Below are 25,136 nucleotides of genomic sequence, written 5' to 3' on the forward strand. Positions count from 1 at the left end.
GGAGGCTTCAATAGCGTCCTTCATTCATCTCTTCTTCATTGTTCGGTCTCATGTCGCTCATCTTTCTCTTGACAATGCCACATAGATTCTCTATGGGGTTCAGGTCAGGCGAGTTTGATGGCCAATCAAGCACAGTAATCCCACGGTCATTGAACCAGGTTTTGGTGCTTTTGGCAGTGTGGGCAGGTGCCAAGTCCTGCTGGAAAATGTCAGCATCCCCATAGAGCTCGTCTGCAGAAGGAAGCATGAAGTGCTCCAAAATCTCCTGGTTGACGGCTACGTTGACACTGGACTTAATGAAGCACAGTGGACCAACACCAGCAGATGACATGGCTCCCCAAATCAACACAGACTGTGGAAACTTCACACTGGACTTTAAGCATCTTGCAGTGTGTGCCTCTCTATTCTTCTGCCATACTCCGGCTCCTTGTTTTCCAAATGAGATGAAAAATTAGCTCTCATCAGAAAAGAGGACTTTGGACCACTGAGCAACAGACCAGGTGTGTTTTTCTTTAGCCCAGATACGACACTTCTGACGTTTTATTGTTCAGGAGCGGCTTGACAAGAGGAATACGACATTTGAAGCCCATGTCCAGGATACATCTCTGTGTGGTGCCTCTTGATGCACTGACTCCAGCCTCAGTCCACTCCTTGTGAAAGTCCCCAACACTTTTGAATGGCCTTTTCCTCACGATCCTCTCCAGGCTGCGATCATCCCTGCTGCTTGTGCAACTTTTTTCTTCCACACTTTTACCTTCCACATAACTTTCCATTAATGTGCTTTGATGCAGCACTTTGGGAACATCCAACTTCTTTTGCAATTATCTTTTGAGGCTTTCCCTCCTTATGGAGGGTGTCAATGATGGTTTTCTGCACAACTGTCAGGTCAGCAGTCTTTCCCATGATTGTGATTCCTACTGAACTAGCCTGAGAGACCATTTAAAGGCTCAGGAACCCTTTGCATGTGTTATGGCTTAATTAGCTGATTAGAGTGGGACACTTTGAGCCTAGAATATTGCACCTTTTCACAATATTCTAATTTTCAGAGATTGTGGATTTGCGGTTTTCATGAGCTGTAAGCCATAATTATGACAAATCACGACTTGAACTATCTTGCTTTGCATGTAATGAGTATCTCATTTATTAATTTCAACTTTTAAGTTGCATTAGTGAAATAAATGAACTTTTGCACGATATTCAAATTTTTCAAATTGTTACCTGCTTCCATGTTTTGTTTCTGGCAGTTGAAGGTAGATTTAGATTGTTACTTCCTTAGTTGGGTCCCTCTGATTAGTGATAATGGGCAGTAGGAGTGGACTGTAACACAGAAGGTTAAGCATGGTTCAGGTTTGCATTGAATGTACACGGCAGTGTTTGCAGGTCTTTCAGAAACCAGAACACTCATTTTTTTGCGCTAAGTGGTGGGCCCAGATACAATTCTAGACTCTTATTCTGGCTTCTCCAGATATTACATGCCTTGCTGTCTTCCAAAGACCGGGGAAGTCTTTTTATACTGGAAACAAAACATGGGGCTCACAGGCCTAGTGCATTATACTCAATATGAGGATATATTGAAGACCATACACTAGACCTGTGCGCCCTCTGTTTTGTTGTATGTAAGCTTCAGAACAGGGATCTTTGTATAGACAAGTTCACAAAGTTTACACTGCGGAAGACTCCTCCCAAGCGTTTTAATAAAGCAAAGAACAGTGTGCAAAATGTGTAATGTTTAGCAGCCTTTTCATTGCCAGAACTACAGAAATGTTTCAATCCGATTGGTTGCTCTGTTATTGTACTCATCATTTTTGCACTGGTCTGTCAAGGCGCATTTTATGCTTTTAAGGATGGCCTTTTCAAACAATAGATTAATAACATACAGTGTTATAATGTGGGTGTTGCTTTGCAAAAGACGCTGCTGGGTAACATTCGGTAAAAGAAACCATGCTGTGCTTGAGCTACTGCACTTATTTCTATGCTGGAAAAACTGAATTAGCGATGCTCATTTTGTAGCGATAGACTAAAGACCACGCATTACTTTGTGAACATTAGACTACATTTGCTACCCGGTTGTAAAATAAATACAAAGATTGTAACATTCCAAGTATACAGCTGCAGTTAAACATTGTGTTTCTGTGCCAGAGCCTGTAATATACTGATGTAGACAGTGTTGGAATTGCCTCCAGGGTCATTACTGCAATGTGTGTTCATTACAAGTCTGTATTGTGGCTGAATTAACTGTGCCATTGTATAATCACCAGAAACTGCATGCTCAGGCCCCCCTGTGGTGGGATATGGGATAACAGCACTGCTTTCTAAAAGTGCAGGTCAACACAAAGCATCTCATTCATCGAAGAAAATGACTCATGTGCTGCTGACCTGCTTCACAGTGCCATCCGTAAGCTGCTTGGCCTCCTATAGAGATGACTCTGCATCCCATCATGGTGTAGATGGGTCTGAACAGCTGTGTGTGTACTTTGTGTGTTTATGTTCTCACTATTTACCCCTGCCTTCCTCATCCTAGCGTTGGCACTATTAATTAATGATGAATCTATTTCTTCTATCAACAAGCGGAAGCACCTGTAGTGACCTGGCTTGTTTTTGTGATGGAGTATGACTCAGCTGTAGACATTTTTTATTTTATTTATCTAATTGCCTTGATTTATTTTTTGTCTTGCTTTTGAGGGTACAACATGCTAATTTAACGCCATGGCAGCGCCACCATTTCTAGTTACCTGAGATGACTGAAAATTATTTTCAGAAGGGAGAGCATGTTAAGGAAATTGTTAGAGCACGTTGCAGCACTGACCTGGTCTGACTCCCGCTAGGGGCATTTGTATTGGTTTGCTGTGGTCACTGTCCACCTTTTGCCTAAAAGAGGTAAAGGTGGGTCAATTGGCTGTTGGGAACATTTGTATGATTGTAATCTGGGCATTAGATTCTCAGCTCCCGTGGAGCAGTGACAGATGTGAATGGTACAGTGTATGCTGCATAGTGGCATCTGTTTTACATAAATAATGGGGAATGACTGTGCTTGGTCTACAGGGAAGCAATCAGTCTTTATAATACAAGCTTCCTTTCTTGGTTATGATCCTGTCAGTAAAGCAATCTTTTGGCACTGAGATCGTATACTAGTTATTTATGATGATTTGTGGTGGCACACATTTGTGTTTTCTACTCAAAAATTGCCCAAGTAACTCGGGCATAAATATTCATGTACATTTTTTGGCATGAAATAACTCTTTCTCTTTAAAAACCACCTAAAACTTCTGAAATCTTGGCAGTCTCTTTTCAATAATATCGTCAGTAGAGTCTTTGTGTGTGTTTTTCATATTGTTTTTTAAACATTTAATAAAGCAGTATGACAAGATGAAACAAAACCTGTCTGTTGTCATATTCCAACAAAAACCCCAATGTCACTGATCCGTGAACACCGCGTTCCCACATCTACGGCGCAGGAAAGACGGCAAAATCTTGAATAGAAAAAGAGCAAGACGAGTGCTGAAATCCAAGACAAGCTGTCGCTGTAAAACATTTAGATCTTGTTATTAAGAAGAGGGAGGAAAAAAAATCCAAAGATAAATCTAAAAAAGACCAGAGGGAGAAACCTAGCCAAGAAAATGGTATTTGGATGAACACGTCTTATTGAGCTGCCTCCTTTGCAGGCAGATCAGTCATCAAAGCAGTGAAGAAATCTGTTCCCTCGCTATTAATGAGATTAACTCCCTGTGTGTTGTGTAGCTGGGCTATGGAGGAAGCAGAAGCATAGAACAAATTGGCTTCTGTTTCTGATAATGTAACAAATGACTTCCCTTATTCAGCCTGTTTTATTGCAAGCATTACAGCAAGACTGCTGTGTACGAGCAGCTCCCCAGCCACCTGAAGGCTAATCAGCACTGGAAGTGTTTGGGAGGGGACAATCATTGGTTGTGAGAGTGAATATACATCTGATCCGCCATAACAACCCCCCCAACACAAAGCAATCTCTGTTCCTTCTTGTTGTTCATTCACGCGTATCCGAATATTTAACACTCTGTGCTTTGTTCTGCTGAGATACATATTTCTTATCAATTACCATGTTTACGGTGAAGTTACGCAGCAGAGAAGTCTATGCAATGGAAATGACTTCTATAGCTCCCTATACCTTGCGGTAAATTCTCCACCGCGTAGAGAAGCTCACGACTGAACCAGCCATCTGTAAACAGATGGGCTACATGTTATTGTAGCAGTAACTGGTGACACGGGTAACGTGATGTGCGTGCAGATTTTTGCATTGTCAACAAGTCATTTAAGTGCAGGTTTGACAAATGGTAGAGTTGTCGCATGACTCACAAACTGCACTTTTTTTTAATAATCCCTCTAGCAGCTCATCAGAGAAGTCATTTACATATAACAGTGTAGGTGTTGTATGCCTTCACAGATGCAGTGTTAGCCCAAATATTGCTTCTTATAGATATGCCTTGAAAGCTACGTTAGTGTTACGACTTTTTTTCCTCTCCAGAACACTTTACAACAGGTTAATAAAGTCATCATAAACCATGATTTATAGCAGAGGAAATACTGCAACGAGGAGCCACAGAAATGGCACGCTGAAAGGCTTTTTGTTATGTTTAGGCTGAAATCTAGGCAGATCTAATAAGCACCACATAATGCAGTTAGGTATTCATTAAAACATTGTTAAATGTATTTTAATTATAGCTAAATGTTGGCATCTTAATTTATTTAAACATCAACTTCCTGTGATCTTCTGTACAGTAGCAATCTGCTGCAAGTGGTATGCTGTATGTGCTAACAAGAGGAGACAGCACTACGGCAAATCGGGTATGCTGTATGTGCGAACGAGGAGACGTTTTAGTAGCCTTTCTCAGCCTTCTTTACCTTTTTGCAGCAGCGGTCATCAACCCTGTCCTCAGGGCCCACGAACAGGCCAGGTTTGCAAGATAAGGCCCCTTTCACATATGCGGACCGTTCAGGTCCGCCTGTCTGTTTTTTAGGCGGACCCGAACGGGCGCTCCATGCACCACCTATAGAGCAGCGGATGTCCGCAGTGACATGCCCGCTGACATCCGACCCGCCAGAGTGTGACGGAGGCAAAGCCTATTTTTCTGCGGATCGGATGACAGACTCTACGGTCCGTCGTCACCTGATCTCCCATGGGGAGAGCGGCATTCTGACAGGTCAGTCCCTGCACAGTGTGCAGACACAGACCTGTCATCTGCCTGCTCAGCGGGGATCGATGGGGCGATCCCCACTGAGCAAAGCACCCCGTGTGAAAGAGCCCTATCTGAGATACATCACAGGTGATATAATTTGCTGCTCAGTGATTGCAGTATTCTAGTCTGCATCTCCCCAAGGTAATACATAAAACCTGGCCTGTTGGGCCCTGAGGACAGGGTTGATGACCACTGTTTTGGAGGATCTCTTAAAATAATATATGGGTCTCATGGAATTCCTGCAAAAATATATATCTACCGCTTGATTTATTAGGACCGGGTCAACAAGATATAGATGTATTAAAGTGAAGGTTCACCCAAAAAATCTATTTTTAACAGTAGATTGGGCCTAATTACGGGAAGCAGAATCGGTGTTTTGATAGATGTTCTCCCGCCGCTTCCGGGTATGGGCTGCGGGACTGGGCGTTCCTATTTGATTGACAGCCTTCCGACCGTCGCATACACCAGTTTCCGAAAGTAGCCGAACGTCGGTGCGCAGGCGCCGTATAGCGCCGCACCGACGTTCGGCAACTCGTGACGCGATGTATGCGACCGTCGGAAGGCTGTCAATCAAATAGGAACGCCCAGTCCCGCAGCCCATACCCGGAAGCGGCGGGAGAACATCTATCTCAAAAAAGGTAAGTACTGCATTGATTTTAATCAAAACACCCGATTCTGCTTCCCCTAATTAGGCCCAATCTACTGTTAACATTTTTCTCCCGCTTTAAGGAAACAGCATTATTAATAATAATGGCAAGACAAACATTGTACAAACAAATTGCAGACGGTAGAAATTTTAGTGAAATGCTGGTGTTATAAGGAGGTCAGTTGAAAAATGCCCCCTTACATTTGCAACAGTATGAAAGTGCCCCTTTTATACAGAAAATGTTACCCTTTTTACATTGATTGCCAATGGAAGAAAATCCCCCTTATGTCAGTGGAAGGAATGCCTGTAACATTGGTGATCACTGTAGTTCCTCTTACCATGACATGTTGAGAGCAAAGCTATGCAGACACCTTCAGGTAGAAAATCAATCCAGCACTGCTTAATGCTCAAGCCATCGCTGAAAGAACCCCAGTGCTCCATTAAACCTGGGTTGAGAAAGGCTGGAGTAGAGTGCCAGTCTGGTTAGTGTGCTGCTGCAGCAGCTTTGTTAAATCAGCTGGCTCAGGGAAGAGAGTTATTTTGACCAAGTGATCATGTATTTCAAGATTTTGGTTGTGCTGTGTGGCAGAGAAGCCTGGATCACATACCCGGCTTTGCAGAATTTACAAATCCCTTGACAGGTAAAACTATTCCTTTATATCCATTTTAACCTTTTACTTTGCCTGGAAGTCTGATCTAAGTATTTTGATTCAAAATGTTGTGCTTTTGGAGCATGCAAACTGAGCATCTGGTGACGACATGCCACACCAGAGACTCCTAAAAGCCTACATGTGGCTCCCAAGAAAATTGGTTTTCCATGACAATCAATCCATAAAGATTTTTTTTTTCAGGTAGAGGCGCATAGGCATTGGCTGAAAGTCTTGGAATCTGACCATATTAGTCTGGGAATTGTATTGATAATGTCACAATCCAGTGCTTCTTACAGTCGGTTGTGGGGTTTGAGAATCACGATTGGACAGGTAAAAGGAGTATCAATCTGCTTTTTCATTTCACCTGATAAGCCAGCGCTGGTTGCACCTACCTCTCCATTTGCTAAAAGTATATAGTCTCCCAAAGAGACCTAGCCACAGTCCCAGGTGCCTTAGGGCAGTCAGATGGTGCCAGCAGTTAAACTCCATTATGACCACCCTCAGACAAAACATGTCCCCAGTGCAGGTGAAATCTTACAGATAGGGCACCTGTTTCTCATGATTGTAAGAATTTTAGACTTTATTTCTTGCATTTTTGTAAATGCCCCTATACAGTGTTTGCACTAAGCAGAGCCTGGCTGCTCTCTAGCTTTGTGGGTTATGCAGATAAATGAAAGATAAGAAAATATATACAAGAACATGCATAAGAAACTAGTCTGTCTCGGAGACGTTGGTGTATTGACCTATACTGCCTTTGTTGTGGGGTTTCTTCCAGTGTGTTGGCACCCAGCATTTTATGTTGGACAGCTCCTGGTAGCTGTGACGCCAAGTGTTAACAGCTGAATTATTGCAGAGTAAATGAAGGTTCTTTGCAGCCTGTCACGCTACCCAGTGCTTTCTCTTCACCTCCTGTGTGTATTTTATGCAAGTGATTTACATATAAATTCTTTTTCCTCCTCCATTAATACAAAACTACTACTTCAGCAGCCGACACTAACTGCCCATCATTCCAATTCCCCACATAGCAATCTGCATGCTTTCTATTGCAGCCCAGACCCTGTTTTATTGGCTCTGCCGCCAAAGTGCTAAATCGTACTCTGCTCCTTTCCACCAGCACTGTTTTTATTTTCCAGAATTGGATCGTGAGGGCTGTGTCGTTCAGGCAGTTAATTCAATCAAGAGGCATCTGTTTCACATTCCTTGATATAATGCATTAAAAATGAATTATTTTTAAGATTAGTAATAACAGTGAAAATGGATTCAGCAGATAATTCATGGTAATCGTTCATGTTTTAGGTTATTAATTTTTTCATTTTATTTATTTTTATAGCCTGTAGGTACATGCACTCTTCTGGGTCAGCTGTTACCAAGAAGGTGTGTGTGTGTGTGTGTGTGTGTGTGTGTGTGTGTGTGTGTGTGTGTGTGTGTGTGTGTGTATGTATATGTGTGTGTGTGTGTGTGTGTGTATATATGTATGTATATATGTATGTGTATATATACACATATCTTTTATATTTTTAGTCCATCACAATGATGGATAGTCTTACTGGCCAATAGTGAAGTGTGGGAGGGGCTCATAAAATGCAGCCTGCATGCGTGATTTGCTTTCCTCAACCGTGGTGTTGGCATTATGAGAGAGGTTCATTTCTGTGCTGCTATGCTAATGCAATACTTTTAAATGCTTCATGGCAAATAACCCTTCTGAGCATTATAATTAATTGCAGGCAGGGGCGGACTGACAACTCATGGGGCCCCCGGGCAATAGAAGATTATGGGGCCCCTGGGCTTACAGATAGTCACCCCGCCAGGAGGCAGTGCAGAGGCCGGGCAGCTAAAATCTCTGGAATTTCACATCAAAAGCATGTCGGTTTCGGACATATCAGGGACAGATGTAAAAAAAAAAAACATAGATTTTTACATACTGTCCCTGGTTTTACTGAGCCTGGGGCCCCCTAGTGGCATGGGGCCCTTGGGCAGTGCCCGAGTGACTCAATGGTCAGTCCGCCCCTGATTGCAGGTTTCTCCATGTGCTTTTGTGCAGACACTTGTCTTTGTAACAAGTTCAGAGGGTGGTGCTTAGATGTTTAGAACAACCTGTTCTGTGTTTTCTCAGGCTTGAATTCATGATATAGATGCCAGCAGCCATGGGTATTTACTAAGCGGGCCAGTCCTCTACAATACATGCCAGGAGGACAGCTAAAATCACTCAGCAGGTTGACTTGGTTGATTGGAGTCTGTTGATTGTGTGATTGTTGGATATGCAGCCATAATCTGTCCAATTTTAGGGCAGATAATCTCTTGAGCCCTCCAGAAACCTTGAAGGGTCAGCACTCGGCACTGGTGCATTTGTCAATGCAAAGGGGAGGGGGTGAGCAGTGATGGCAGATGACACTGGCTCCACATAGCTAGGGAGAACAATGACAATCTCTCTAACACCTCTCCCTCGTATCTGCATGTCGCCATACACATGAGATTGTCAATCCAACTCACTGTCATCTCATGTCACTTGGCTTTTTTTTTTTTTACGGGGATTTCTGGCTTGGTGGTCTGTACACTTCATAATATGGTGGGCCACACTGTGTGGTCCCAGACTCAATGTGCCCTTACAGTGGCTGAGCATTTGTGGGATGATAGCATCAGAAACCTCATAGACACATCCGTAGCAGTGATATTTTAAAAAAGTCTAGAAATAGCTGAAGGCTTCCCAAGGACATAAAAATCTGTCCACTTCTTCAGCAGCCTCCGTTTCCTCCTCTTATTTTGTTTCTGTGGGCGAGAGGGAGATACTTGCTCTGCTTGTGTTTGGTAATTAGATTTGAACCATGTAGCTCAACTGACATTTCTTGCCAAATGTCAAGCACCGTGAACGGCTCCCCCTCCAACGGATTGCCTTTTCTGTAGGTTTAAAGCAGGAAACTTTAATGGAAAGTAATTACCACAGCGCATACTCGATGATTAGTTAAATGCATCAGTAATGCCCTGAGTTGTTGGGTAACGGCTTGATGCCTGAATACGATGGCGTAGAGCTGGTTTGATTTACAGTATGCCTTTGGTAACCAGGGCAGGGAGAAAAATGCTTTATAAAAGCTGTGGTGTATTGCTTCAGGCCAAAACACATTGGAATAGCAGCACAGAGCACACACTTTAACATTCTTCTCTATGCATGTGTAATTGCTGAAGGTCAACAGCTTGTGCCAGCACTGTACTGAGCAATAGAGCTGTGTGGCAATGTTTTGTCTTGGAGTTGAACCTAAAATACAAGTTAGCTAATTTGTATGTATATGTAAATCGGGTAAAAGTGTTAACGTTTCCAAATCTTATCTGAATTAATATTTAAAGCTGAGCTCCAGGCAAATACATATACAGTTGAAATACATATACGTAAAAATGTTTCACCCGCTAAAGGATTTAAATAATTTCAGTCAGGCTTGTGATCCAGGTACCCATCATCAACCTGTCAGAGACCTCTTCAAGTCGATCATTTTCTGGGGAAATAGTAACAGCCTGCTTTTATTTTTGTTGGAAATCAGGGTCCATTTGCTGATGGGTGCGTGGTGTGAATCTATACATGGGCAATGTTTCATTGTACACCACAGACCTCATGTTATTGGACCACCTCTCTCCTTGGCCTCTAGCAGCTGATTACATAAGCAATAGGTGTAAATGCAACATGTATTTGCATGCTTTCGTTTTTAACTAAAAGGCAAGTGACCCTAAATTATAAGTTGGTTTCTGAAATAGCAGTAGGTAAAAAAAAAAAAAAAGACAGTCTAAGGAGCTTATCGAGACTGAATGTGTTTGTAATAAAAATTGGTTTCTGAAGGAGGTGTTTTTCCCACTGGCTTCCTGCCAGATATCCAGCTGAAGGACGTTCAGTCTTTCTCACCATAACATATCTGATGACTGAGAACATTAGCCTCTAATGGGGAAATATCTTGCATGTACCAACGTTTTATCACTTTTTTTTTTCCGGATTTTATACGAACAGCAAATTTTCAGATAAAATAGGAGTTTAATGTTTCTCCTAGTGAGGTCCGTGTGCCAGATGCGCGGAACATAATTCCTGTTGGAACCACAGGTGCTAGTTGACCACTAAAACATAAAAATTGGATGGATTCTGATAAGCTAGGTTGAAATAAGCAATTTGAAGCTGGACACACAAAATGCACATGTGGATTAGTGGAGCATAGTCTTGCCACCAGCATTCTACAATGCATTGCTGAGTGCCACTGCATCCAGGCTATGTAATGTGGAAAGAGGTGTTGAGAAACCAGGGCTATGCCATGTGGAAAAATGAGGGTGCTTCTACGATTCAAACCTAAAACATGTGCATAGTAAATGTGCTATGAATATAACTTTATTCCAGATGTGTATCCTCTGAATAATGCATATTTTTATACTTCTAGTATTATAATTATCCAAAGTCTATTTATCTTATAACTTTTTATCAATCTCCACATGTAAGAAATTAGTTTAAAGCGGAGGTCCGCCTAAAAAAAAAAAAGATTAAAAGCAAGCAGCTACAAATACTGCATCTGCTGACTTTTAATAAATGGACACTTACCTGGCCAGGGAGCCCACAATGTCGGCAGCCAAAGCCGAGTAATCGTTTGACTTTCGGCTGCCATCCTTGATGAGGAAATCAGGAAGTGAAGCGTTGCGGCTTCACTTCCCAGTTTCCTACTGCACATGCGCGAGTCTTCACTGGCCCCAGAACCTGTGTTTCCCAGAATACAGCGGAGGGGGGGAGGAGACGACGATGGGAAGGGGCGTGACTCCATGCCAAGAAGTGGGTGCAAATACCTTTATTATACAGGTATCGGCACCCCCTCCCACCTGAAAGGTGCTAAATGTGACACCGGAGGGGAGGAGGGTTTCCGAAAAACAAAGATTAACTTTTCGTGTGGACCTCCGCTTTACAGGTGGGCATCCTAGGAAACTTGGGGTGCCACTCCAGTCAAACATCCTCCAACTCCGGGACTCCTACTAATTTCCAAGATTAAGCCCTGTGGGTGGGGTAAAATGCATCAGGGCTGTGACCTGTGCGGAGTGGGGCTGAAGCCGTCTTGTTGATTCACCCTTTATGCCAGGTTGGTATGTGGCAATGTTTTTCTATAAAGGTGGACATGCAGCATTGTGCTTCATTAAGACCTAATTCCTTTGCACAATAGTCATCCTAAAATGTATCGGGCAATAGGGCCTGCAAAGAGGCCACTTTAGGCCATTGACCAGGGCTAAATGAATCCCAGGAACCCGAAAACAAATATTTCTTTAAGAAAAATACAGATCACACTTTCCTCTTTTTAACCACTCGCTTACTGGGCACTCATACCCCTTCCTGCCCATGCCATTTTTCAGCGCTGTCACACTTTGACAATTGCATGGTCATGCAACACTGAAGCCATGTGAATTTTTCCCCCCCCACACACAAATAGAGCTTTCTTTTGGTGGTATTTAATCACCACTGGGGTTTTTTATTTTTTGATAAAGTAAAAAAAAAATTTAAAAAAAAAAAAAGTTTTTTTATATTTTGTTATAAAATTTAGCAAACGGGTAATTTTTCTCTGCCACTGATGGGCTGCACTGGAGAGCACCGTAGCCATCTTTCGACTACAGCCTGGGTGCAAAGTGGTTAAAATCTTTTTTTTTTTTCAAAGCATCTACAGAGAACCAGCCAGTTGGCAATACCTCTGATTTCTGCCCCAACTTTTCTTTGGGCAACACATAAAGATCTGCATTATGATGATACATCTAATAAAATGCATGCTGCGTGGGTAATGGTTGCCTATGCATGATATGGAACTAGTGCAGTGTTTCTCAATTCCAGTCCTCACGCCCCCCCAACAGGTCAGGTTTTCAGGATTTCCATTATTTTGCACAGGTGATTTGATCAGTTTCACTGCCTTAGTAATCACCACAGCCTTTTCATCTGAGGGAAATCCTGAAAACCTGACCTGTTGGGGGGGCCTGAGGACTGGAATTGAGAAACACTGAACTAGTGTTATGGCACAGAATGTGAAGTTAGTATATAGGTCTTCTCACACCTAATGGAATAGATTGGTATCTTTCCTGTGGAAACAGGCCAGCCCTTCCAGCTTGTTACTGATGATAGATTTTTAATGCCCCAGAGCAAGAGTTCCATTTCTGATGGCGAATTTACATCTTCACATGAAAACAAGCCATTAGCTGTTATGAAGCACCTGGCTGTGTTGGTGCCAGTGGGAATTGTAGTGCCGTCTTTAGTATTGGATCTAATTAGAGGTGCTCAGCAATGTGCAAGGAGCTTTGTTGGTTAGTCTATGCTTTCTGGAGCAGTGTACTTCTGAGAATTAAAGCACTGTTCAACAAAAATAGACTTCACTATTTATTTATTTTTTTTCTTTGAATAGTGTCCATCACACCGTGCCCACACGTCATTGCTAAAATAATTGCCTTAGTGCCGAGAGATTCTCAGCTGTGCTCCTTCACATCACATTCTTTGAGATTAGCTGTCTGGTGGTGGCCCATCAACCAAACGTAGCCATTCATGTTCAGTTTGTGGCCTTTATTTGCTCTTTTATGGCTGCATTATCCTAACACCATCTGTTCAAGCATATATTTATAATAAGCATATTATCCCTTCACGTAACAATTGACTGCAGTAACATTTTTTCAGCTTGCTTTATTTATTTTTTATTCTCCATTGGGCCTTAATGTTTAGCTTTATGACAGACCATCCCTTTTCTCAGTATTGGGTTTCAGTGCATTTGGGGAAATGTATAACATCCATTTATGACAATAGTGATAAGAATGATTGAAATGTTATGCTGAAAACATCCTATTCCCATGAAAGTCTGTGGTAAGAAACTTTGGAATATATGAAAGTGTTTCATCAAAACGCTAGACTTTTAAGCCCTAGTTTCTAATGCGTGTAACGTCTTTCATAAAGAATGTACCGTATTTATCGGCGTATAACATGCACAGGCGTTTAACATGCACCCTAACTTTAAGGCTCCATTCACACCTAGGCGTGTTGACGCTCTACGCTATTTCAGCCTGCAATACGCTGGAGGGGTGATTTACCATTGTCGGCTATGGAGATGGTTCACATCTCCACGCCAAAACGCCGTACGCCTGAAGCTCAAAACAAGTCCCTGACCCTTTTTTTCAGGCGGCTTCGGCGCTTGACCATAGCCGACAATGTGTAAATCACCCCTCCAGCGAAAACCGCGGTAAAAAACGCAGCGTTTTGTCGCGGCAAATCGCAGGACAAAACGCTGCTATTTGTCGCGGCAAATCACGGTACAATACGCCGCGTTCAGGTGTGAATGCAGCCTAGAGGGAAGTTTCAGGAAAAAAACTTTCCATATCCCCCTGCGTATAACACGCAGGTACAGTTTACCCTCTATTTTCACAGTAAAAAAGTGAGTGTTATACGCCAATAAATACAGTAATTTTATAACCCGGTGAATGTTCTCCTGACAAACGGATCTTTCCAGGTCTGTGGCAAGAATGGTCAAAATACATTACAAAAAATACATTTGGATTCTTTTGCTTGGGACCTCAATGGTGGGTGAGTCCCTGGATTATCATAGGCTATTGATCAGGCTTGGAGCAGATTCCAAAAAAACAGTGAACTGATAATGCTGCAATCAAATACAGTGATGGGTAACCTTTTGTACTGTTTAAAAAAAAAATTTTTTTAGGGACACCCCCCCCCCCCCCCCCCCCACTCACAATCGACTGTTTTACTAGTGCTGCCAAGAAACCCCCATTCTACCAGCCCTTGGCAACACAATATATGTGCTGTCGCCCTGCCATCTTCTAAAAATATTGTGGAAATCCCAGGTATATATATATATATATAAAAGAGAGAGATATCTATATATAATATATCTATATCTCTCTCTCTCTATATATATATATATATATATATATATATATAGAGAGAGAGAGAGAGAGAGAGAGAGAGAGAGAGAGAGAGAGAGAGAGAGAGAGAGATATCTCTCTTTTATATATATATATATATATATATAAGAGAGAGATATCTATATATAATATATCTATATCTCTCTCTCTCTATATATATATATATATATATATATATATATATATATATATATAGAGAGAGATATCTATATATAATATATCTATATCTCTATATATATATATATATATATATATATATATATAATGAGAGAGAGATATCTATATATAATATATCTATATCTCTATCTATATCTATATATATAATATATCTCTATCTCTATCTATATATATCTCTATCTCTATCTATATATATCTCTATCTATATAATATATCTATCTAATTTTTTTTGATTCTATCAAGCCTTGACAGAATTTTTCTGAAAGGTTTGATGCTTGGGAAGGTCATAGAATGCCTACCAATCAGAATTTCCGGGGAGCCGTGTTTCCCTCTGTTCTGTGTTGAGTCTTGGATCCAACCATATTTAAAGCCCAGAACATTCTATTCTCACCAGGCCTCACACTCCATTAAACATGCTGATCGATTGTAGAAGCCTTAACCAAGCCTTCTCATTTCCTGTCTTCCATTACCGTTCTCCATCAAGCTGCCGTCTTTGTGACCAGGCGTGTCCTCCTGAGATAAGCCATCAAAGCCTGTTCCTGATAGAAAAGCTCTCCTGGTTGGAATGCTTAGTATATCTCACTGGTTAAACGATTTTGATTTTCATTTACATAAAACCCTAATAGTCCAAATATTGTGCCCCATGGAATAGCCAGTCAAATACTGACTTTGTGGTTGAAATCTGATTGGATTGGTTTGTTTTGGTTACTGCTTAGCATTGTTCTTTGGATCACCTACCTAAAGGGAAACGATAGCCTTTCTTTTCTTTTTTCTTTTTTTTTTGTGGAACTGAGTAGTTAATGTGATTATATCACGGTTTAATGTTTTAAATACATTATTTCTAGTTTGTGGATGTGTATGTTGAGGACGATATATTTATTATGTAAGCAGACTTGGCTTCCTGCTTGGTAGCGCTGGACTGTGACTATGCTTGATTGCTGTAGGGAAAATAGGCTTTCCATTAGGCTAACTTAAAGGAACACTAAAGGCAAACTTTTTTTTTTTTTAAATAACAAACATGTTATACTTGCCTCCACTGTGCAGCTAGTTTTGTACAGAGTGTCCCCTAACCCTGTTTTCTGGGGTCCCTCTGCGGCTGTCTCGGCTCCTCCTCGCAAAAGCTTGAAAGCTTTTGCGAGCGCGCTCCCGTGATACAGCGGCGGGCATAGCCGCCGACTGTATCACTCGGCCCCGCCCCCCGGCGAGCCACGTCATCCGCTGTGATTGACAGCAGGCTGTGCGCTGCTATCAATCCGTCCAGCCTAGCCAATCAACGGCCAGGCTGGGAACCAAAGAGGATCACGTGGACGCGTGCGGGACTTTCGAGGGGTCAGGTAAGTAAAACGGGGGTTCGGGGGGTTACCGGTACCGTCGGATGTTTTTTCACCTTAATGCATAGGATGCATTAAGGTGAAAAAACATTTACCTTTACAACCCCTTTAACTTCTCTTAGCGGTTTTTAAAACAAAACCAATATGAAAGAGGCTGCCACTGCTGGCGACCTTCTGAAAATGCCAGTTTCCTGGACGTCCCATTGTTCAGGACCTTCAGACGTGGAGCATAGTGTTCTAAGAAGGAAAGGTCAGTAGTAGCTTTCCGCTCTTCCTACAGGTTTCTGCTTATTGGGCTCCATTCACAACTGACTGTGGGAAGCAGAATCGCCACGAATCCTGCCTGCGACTTCAAATGGCTGCAAAACACGTGACGGGTTTGCGATGCAAATACTTAATGGCATTCCAATCATGCTGCCTTACGGTGTCCCCCAAAAGAAGCTCATGGGTTGTTTTTCTTTTGGAGCGACAAGCGTTGCGATTGCAGCACGATTTACCGCGCGATTGGGATGCCATTAAGAAGTAATGGCATCGCAGAATGCTACAGTTTTTTTTTCTTAAATGGACCCATCCGCAGTTTCTCATGTGTTCTGTCTGATATTTTATAAACATCTTTCTGTAGATTCATTTTAAATCTGTTATCTGCCTGAGCACTGAAGATTAATACCTTTCCTTGCTCGTTAATGAGTTATGCTGTGCCAGTCTGCAGAGGGTTGCTTCATAGAGCTTACATTAACATAAACAGCTTTGTTTATCTATTCTGTAAATCTGTCTGTTGTCGAAAGTGGTTACTTTTTTGTGAGATAGCTTGCTTACTCTTCATAAAGTTTTATTTTGCGGTATAGAGGGACAGTATGTATGTGCAAAAATCTGTTTTGGGTGTCCCTGCCCTTTGTCAGGTGCTTAGGTAATGTACAACACGTCAAACCTTATTTAAATGTATTGCTATGAAAGTGCCAACTACTTTGCGTGTTCTCTTTATTCATACATACAGTGGTTGTAAAGGCTGAAGGTTTTTTACCGTAATGCATGCAAATACTTGCCTGAACCCAGACCTCGCTCCAGCATTGTGCCCTCGTGCAGCAGCCCTGCTCTTTCCCTCCTCACTGGACTTGGTGAGAGCAGCGGAAGCCATTGGCCACCAGCTGCTGTCAATCAAATCCAGTGATGGGGGGCAGGGACAAGCCGCACTGTGTGTCAGTGTACACTCAGAGCGCGGCTCAGTATTGAGCCCACATGTGTGCCAACATAGGAAGCGGCTTCCTATGGTGGCACACAGAGAAGGGGAGGAACCCAGAGTGTCAGTGGGGGGGCCCACCAAGAGAAATAGAAGGGCTGCTCTCTGCAAAACCATTGCACAGAGCAGGTATATATGACATGTTTGTTAATTAAAACATACATTTTACACAAAATTTAAAATCAAATTTATCACTTTAATGGCCAAGTTCATCTTTTCCGATGGATTTTCATTTTTTACAGTAAAAAAAAACCTTTTCTAATATCCTTTCTGCCCAAGCCATCCCAATGTGCTTCTCTCAATTACATAGTCCATGAAAGCTTATATTTTTATTATTATTTATTTCAACCCACTTTCCTTCTACTTCCTTTAAAGTGTTACTAAACCCAGGACCATACATTCACAAAATCTGATCTGCCACAGTACACATAACATGGAAATGCAGTTATTTTAGTAAATGCTAAATACCTTTTCTCACCAGCAGTATATAGCAGTCTTGTGACTTCTATCAGCGTCTGATTAAAGCTTGTAAGAAGTGTTTTCATTCTCCTCTGACTGTCCTATGAGGCTGTAGGACCCCTGACCCTCTGTCTGGGCAAGTGTTAATCACATGCACCCCTTCAAGAAAAAATTTATAAAAAACTGTAGCAATACACATCAAACTGAGCATGTGCAGACTGACTCCAAAGGCTCTGTCTTATCAGATGGATTGGGGACAGTGGAAGAAGGGGAGGATGAGAGAAGACGGGATCAAACAACCTTTTTACACAGTGCGGAGGAGTAACCCCTTAGGTTCCACAGTGAGTATAACAAGCATGCTTTACTGCATATACAGACTGATTTTACTGTTGTGGGTTTAGTAACACTTTAAGGTGGCCATACACAATACATTCTGATTGTACAATCTCCTTTAGATCTATCATCAGCTATGTGCAAGGGCCTTCCTTCTTTGGTACAAGGTAGTTCCTTCTATTACATAGTTTTGGTAACTGTAAAAGGAACTTGTACAATCAGATTGCATAGTGTATGGCCAGCATCGTGCATGGGAGGGAGACATTCATCTATCAATGTTCTTGTAATCCAGGTCCAGCTCAGGTAAGAGAGGGGGGGGGGGGGGGGGGGTTGTGTAAACAACCAATTTCACTTTCAGAACCCCATGCACACAGCGTAGTGGGAGTGGTGCATGTTTTTTGGTGTGATTTTCCAACATACACATAGGGCCATTGATTTCAATGGCTGCCCAATGTAAAACAAACATAGCAAAATAGTTTATGGGGCATTTTGGAGCATTGTGCGTCGCACACTTTTACCATGACAAAATGCACGTTTGCTTTCACATTTTGGGTGTCGTTAACAATTGATGGCACCAAAAGCGCAACCAGTTCCATGTAGATGTGCAGTATATAGGTGGCTGTACACTATACAATCCGATTGTACAATCTCCTTAAAGCGGAGCTCCACCCTAAAGTGGAACTTCCGCTCATCGGAACCCTCCCCCTCTCCAGTGTCACATTTGACACCTTTCAGGTGGGAGGGGGGTGCAGATACCTGTCTAAGACAGGTATTTGCACCCACTCCCGGGAGTCATGGCCCCTCTTGCAGTAGTCCTGGATTGGAGTAGGAGACCGGCCAGGAGTCACATGAGTGGCCTGAAGAGGTATTTACAAGCTTTGTTTTTTAAAGTGTTTACCCTGTGTGTTATGCCTCATTATAATAGAAGGGCTGGCAGTGACAATTGGTAATATTTTAGTTTTTAATAATAGCGGCATGGGGGGTGTAATAGAGACACAGACACGGGAGCTGACAAGGAGGGGAGGTGGTGAGGGGAATAGAGGAGAGATACTGATGACGGAGGCACGTAAGCTGACCACGGCGGTTGGCTCACAGAGGGGGACACAGGAAGTGGCAGGATCAGCCAGGTATTCTACCATTTAGAGGGGCAGATTAGACAGCACAAGCACTGCTATAAGGGAGTAGGATTGTTTTACCCTAAAAAAACACTATTATTTCTCACTAAGGCCCCTTTCACACTAGGCGGGTCGGTCGCAGCAGAGTCCGCCAGGTCAACGTGAGATCTATTTGTAGATCTCCGCTGAGCCAGTGGATGACAGGTCCCTCTCTACTCACAGAGCGTGGAGGGGCTTGTGCACCGTCGCGGTCTCCTATGGAGAGATCTGATGAAAACGGACAGCATCCGTTTTCATCAGATCTCGCCCAATCCGCCATGGACGGATGGCGACGTATTGCCATCCGTCTGATTTTTATCGGGTTTCCGCTAACATCCGACACTACAAGCGGACCTGAACGGTCCAGCTGTGTGAAAGGGGCCTAAAGCAACCATTGATGTATACATAAAATGTTTCTGTGGCACTGGCAGTCATATCCTCCATCTATCGTGGGAACAGTAGTGTGAATTTGGTGTTAAATACCATCAAAGTGCTAATCCGTTGCAATTTCAGTTATGTGTCACTAATGAAGTTAAAGATTTAAATAGAGTAGGCGCCTATGATTACACTGCATAGAGATTTTAAATACTCACTGTCGATATAAAAGCTTATCTGAGTGCTTTAATACATGTAAGTTGTGTCATTTTAACACAAACTGCTAGAGCCTAGTCACACCAGGATACTTGGCTATTTTTGTCTTTTTTTTTTTTTGCCAATATACAAACTGTAGTTAAAATATAATAAAAAAAAATTCAATAGGTCTGTTCATAAGTCTACTAAAGGTTTAGTCCATTAAACAATTTTGGTTATCCAGTTGGTGATGCCTGAGTGCAACAGCGAGACCTGCCTGTGGTAGTTCCCAACTTTTTCTATCCTATCCGCCAAAAGTTTAGGTTGTTCTGCCCGCTCTTGTGTGTTTTTAGGTTCTCCAAATCCAGGGACGTGGGACACCACCATAATGGTTACTGCAAATGTGCAAACCCAGGAACTCAACGCAGATATATCTCTCAATGACTCCACAGGAGACTTAAAGGGGTTGTAAAGGTTCGTTTTTTATTTTCTAAATAGGTTCCTTTTAAAGCGGGGGTTCACCCTAAAAAAAAATTCTAACATTACATCCAGCATACTAACGACATGTAAAGTATGCTGGTATTTTTTTTTTTTCCGTACATACCGTTTAATTGTTGTTATCGCCCAGGCTTCCGGGTTCTGATTCCCACGGGACTGGGCGTTCCTATTGAAAGCTTAGCTGATTGACGTCTGGTGAAAATCTTTCCATGGCGCATAAAGCGCGTCACCAGTTTTCCGTAAATAGCCGACCTATATGGCGCCTGCGCAGTCGGCTCTACACGGCCGTATAGCGCTGACTCTCTGGTCGGCCAATAACGGAAAACTGGTGACGTGCTTTATGCGCCATGGAAAGATTTTCACCAGACGTCAATCAGCTAAGCTTTCAATAGGAACGCCCAGTCCTGCGGTAATCGGAACCCGGAAGCCTGGGCGATAATAACAATTAAACGGTATGTACGGAGAAAAAAATAAATAAAAATAGCAGCATACTTTACATGTCGTTGGTATGCTGGATGTAATGTTAGAATTTTTTTTAGGGTGAACCTCCACTTTAAGCTAGTGCATTGTTGGTTCACTTACCTTTTCCTTCCATTTCCCTTCTAAATTTTTTTTTTCTTTGTTTTGTTTGTCTGAATTTCTCACTTCCTGTTCCTCCTCAGTAAGGTGTTCAGTAAGCTGTTCTAAATGACTTTCCACCGCTCGGAAGATGGTGGAAAGCTTACTGAGGAGAAACAGGAAGTGAGAAATTCAAACAAAGAAAAAAAACATTTAGAAGGGAAATGGAAGGAAAAGGTAAGTGAGCCAACAATGCACTAGCTTAAAGTAAACTATTTTGAAAATAAAAAACAAACCTTTACAACCCTTTTAAGGTGCTTTATCTCAACTGCATTTGCAAAATTGCACTGCTCAGCTTTGCCAGTGTGACCTGCTGGATGAGTGACAAGTGACCACTGCCTCTCCTCTGGTTCCACATAATAAAGTTAAACTGTGGTGGATGGCAGTCTTTGAAGGGCCGAGCTTGTCAGTTTTGTTCACATCATGATGGGTGTTTTCCAGCACACAGCTACATGAAGCTAAGCTTATAAATGGGAAAAGTAATGAGGCATTTTAAAACCCCTCTTACAGAATATCTGCCGGACAGCTGTGGCCCGCGCAATTCCGGTGGTTTTATCCTCGGAGGATTTGGTAACCACTGTTCACTATTTATATCAAATTATTCTAATTTGCCATAGCTGCTACCCGATGTGGAAAAGCTCTTGATTATTCAGCATGTTATAAGGCCTCATCTGGGTTGCTGTGTATATCCTGCTTTTGTGAAGCTATTTGCAACTGCTATAGATCAAGTGCCGGCCTGGGGGAGGATTGTGGTTTACTTTGGAGAATGTTGAATATGGAAAGTGGGGATGTTTTAACTTACCAAATGACAGACAACCTGCTGATCTGTCATGGAGAATGAAGGATGAGAAGTCCTGATCATAGGTGCTCCCGATCATGACCTCACCACAATTTCTGGCCATTACTCAGACAAGTATGTATTGTAGATTTCCTCCCCTTTGCTGTGGGCCAGGGTTCAGTCACATATAGTTGTCCGGGGTGCTGCACATTCAATGGCTACAATTAGAGTTCAAAGGAAACATTTATTGAGGATGCATGGAGGCTGCCATTCTGAAAATACTATTTCCTTGACTCTTCTGCCTATGCAGTGACAATTAACCCTTCAATACCCCGTTCCAATGATGCAATGTCCCTGCGCTTCTCACTCTCCCAACAACTCCCTTGATACCTCCTGTGCATTATTTATTTTATCTATTACAGGTACTTATATAGAGCTGTCAATTTATGCAACGCTTTACGCAGTATATTGTACATTAACATTAGTTTCTGCCCTCAAGGAGCTTGAAATCTAATGTCCCTAACTTGCATGAATACACATACTGGGGTCAGTTTAGATGGGAGCCAATTTACCTACCAGCATGTCTCTTGCATGTGGGAGGAAACCAGAGTTTTCAGAGGATACCCGCACAGGGAGAACATACAAACTCCAGGCAGGTAGTGCCATGGTTGGGATTTGAACCGATGACCCTAGTGCTGCAAGGCGGAATTGGTAACTAAGCCACTGTGCTGCCCATTACACTGGGAGTTCATTCATCCCAGCACCGAGCTGTGTGGAGAATGTATAATGAGCTGTGCATTTTTAAGCTCCCGGGAGAAGGAAGTTTAGAAAGACTTTATTACAGAGGAGACATAGGGGGTTATTTACGAAAAGCAAATCCACTTTGCACTACAAATCCAAAGTGCACTTGAAATTGCATTGAAAGTGCAGTCGCTGTAGATTCGAGGGGGACATGCACAGAAAATAAAAAACCGCATTTTAGCTTGCACATGATTGGATGATAAAATCAGCAGAGCTTCCCCTCAGATTTACACCGACTGCAATTTCAAGTGCACTTTGCACTTGTAGTTTGCACTTGTGCAAAGTGGATTTGCCTTTCGTAAATATCCCCCACGTGTGTAATTTCTGCAAAACAAAACAAAAAATCCTCCTTTTTAACCACTTCCTTACTGGGCACTTAAACCCCTTCCTGACCAGAGGACTTTTTGCGATTCGGCACTGCGTCGCTTTAACTGACAATTGCGCGGTCGTGCAACGTGGCTCGAAAACAAAATTAACGTCCTTTTTTCCCCACAAATAGAGCTTTCTTTTGGTGGTATTTGATCACCTCTGCGGTTTTTATTTTTTGCGCTATAAACAAAAATAGAGCGACAATTTTGAAAAAAAAAAATATATTTTTACTTGTTGCTATAATAAATAGCTCAATTTTTTTTTTTTACGTTTTTTTTTATCCTCAGTCTAGGCCGATACGTATTCTACATATTTTTAGTAAAAAAAAAAAAAAAAAATCGCAATAAGCGACTGGTTTGCGCAAAAGTTATAGCGCCTACAAAATAAGGGACAGAATTATTATTATTATTTTTTTTTTTTTACTAGAAATGGCGGCGATCTGCGATTTTTATTGGGACTGCGACGTTATGGCGGACACATCGGACACTTTTGACACGTTTTTGGCGCCATTCACATTTATACTGCAATCAGTGCTATAAATATGCACTAATTACTGTATAAATTTTTTTTTTACTAGAAATGGCGGCGATCTGCGATTTTTATTGGGACTGCAACGTTATGGCGGACACATCGGACACTTTTGACACATTTTTGGCGCCATTCACATTTATACTGCAATCAGTGCTATAAATATGCACTAATTACTGTATAAAAAAATTTTTTTACTAGAAATGGCGGCGATCTGCGATTTTTATTGGGACTGCGACGTTATGGCGGACACATCGGACACTTTTGGCGCCATTCACATTTATACTGCAATCAGTGCTATAAATATGCACTAATTACTGTATAAATGTGACTGGCAGGGAAGGGGTTAACACTAGGGGGTGAGGAAGGGGTTAAATGTGTACCCTAATTAGTGTTCTAACTGTGGGGGAGGGGGGGTGACTGGGGGGGTGACCGATCTGTGTGTCTATGTACAAGAGACACAGATCCGTCTCCTCTCTCCCCTGACAGCACCGCTGTCTGCGAGAGCCGGGAATGAGAGATGATCTCATATGTAAACATATGAGATCATCTCTCATTGGCCGCACAGATCGCCTAGGAAACGGCCGCTCCGATTGGCCGTTCACGGCGATCTGTGACTGGCTGTGTCCAAGGGACACGGCCAGCACAGCAGTTCCCCGCTGCGCGCTCGGGAGCGCGCGCGGGGAACGCGAAAAGGGGCGGCCGTAAAAACACGGCCTCCCAGAGAAGTAGAGCCACCCGGCGGCCGTATATAGTCGTACGGCCGTCGGGAAGTGGTTAACATGTTTTGCAGATCCATTTCATGTTAATACTTAGTCAGCTGACTTATATTGGGTGCTCTGGCTTTTCTAATCTGCATTCTTGTTCTCAATTTATTTCTTGAGGTATTGAACCTAGAGACAGCCAGGTAACTAGTATGTTCAGGAGCTCAACAATGACAACTTTTGTATTTCGCTCAGTACAGCTTTTCTTTCAATAAGTCCTATTAAGTGCCTGATTACTAGAAGAAATTGTTACTTGCAAATCTAAATCCAACTCGATGTTCAAATAGAGAGAAATGTGCAATAAAAGCCAGGCAGCTGGCATTTTCAAGAGGCGATCTGCAATGGAATCCATTTCCTTTCAATTACTGGTGAGTTATAGCTCTCGGGTTGAAAAGATACAACATACATAGGCAGGTGTAGGGGAAGGTGGGGCTACCAGCAGAGGTGGCACTAGGCTTTGTGAGGCCTTAAACAAAACTTGGGCATGAGGCCCCAATCACGCCCATAATGGGAAAAATAATTCAAGCGATAAAAAAAAAATGCTATTTTTACAGAGACCACACTGCCCCCACACCCCACACCCCAGGCCCAGTCCGCCCCTACCTCCTGGTGGGTTCAGCAGCGGCTGGAAGCTCCGCCTCCACCCCTACAATTCGTCTGCAGCAGGCAGCGCTTTATACGAAAGACGGTAATCCTATACCAGCCCGACCCGCTCACCCTGCCAGCTTGGGGACACTGACCGGGGACATTCCCTCCCATTCTATCACATACATCAGGCAAATTAGGTGGGCGCAAGGCCCCTGAAAGCGCGAGGCCTTAGGCGACCGCCTTCTTTGCGTAATTAGATAGCCGCCTCTGGCTACCAGCTTGTCCATTATTATTGCTGTAATGTCCCATGTCCTCTCAGACTCAGCTGACTGGTGTTGGTCATCACTGTAGCATTTCAGGTTTTGTACCCGCCAAGGGAACTCTACATGTCCTAGCTCTTGTCTGATGTTCCATGCACCTTCCAAAACAATATAGCAGGAAGATTTCTGATTTGGAAAGTTCCTTGTAAACCATCTTAGAAGGATGACTAGCATAGAGGAATACTATGTGATGTCTG

General features: G+C 42.6%; 1 protein-coding gene across 3 annotated transcripts in view; it reads left to right on the forward strand.

The window, feature by feature from the left end:
• RERE (arginine-glutamic acid dipeptide repeats) overlaps positions 1-25,136 on the forward strand; it is a 450,961-nt gene that overhangs the window by 313,000 nt on the left and 112,825 nt on the right. Inside the window, exon 1 of one of the 3 annotated variants that reach the window (XM_040325947.1) lies at positions 17,926-17,959. The exons of the other annotated variants lie outside the window; for them this stretch is intronic. The gene's annotated coding sequence lies outside the window, so the exon portion shown is untranslated. Of the gene's footprint in view, positions 1-17,925; positions 17,960-25,136 lie in introns of those variants that run through there. 3 annotated transcript variants of the gene reach the window in all.

Source organism: Rana temporaria, chromosome 10 (genome assembly GCF_905171775.1).
Source record: "Rana temporaria chromosome 10, aRanTem1.1, whole genome shotgun sequence".
Classification (NCBI taxonomy): Eukaryota; Metazoa; Chordata; class Amphibia; order Anura; family Ranidae; genus Rana; species Rana temporaria.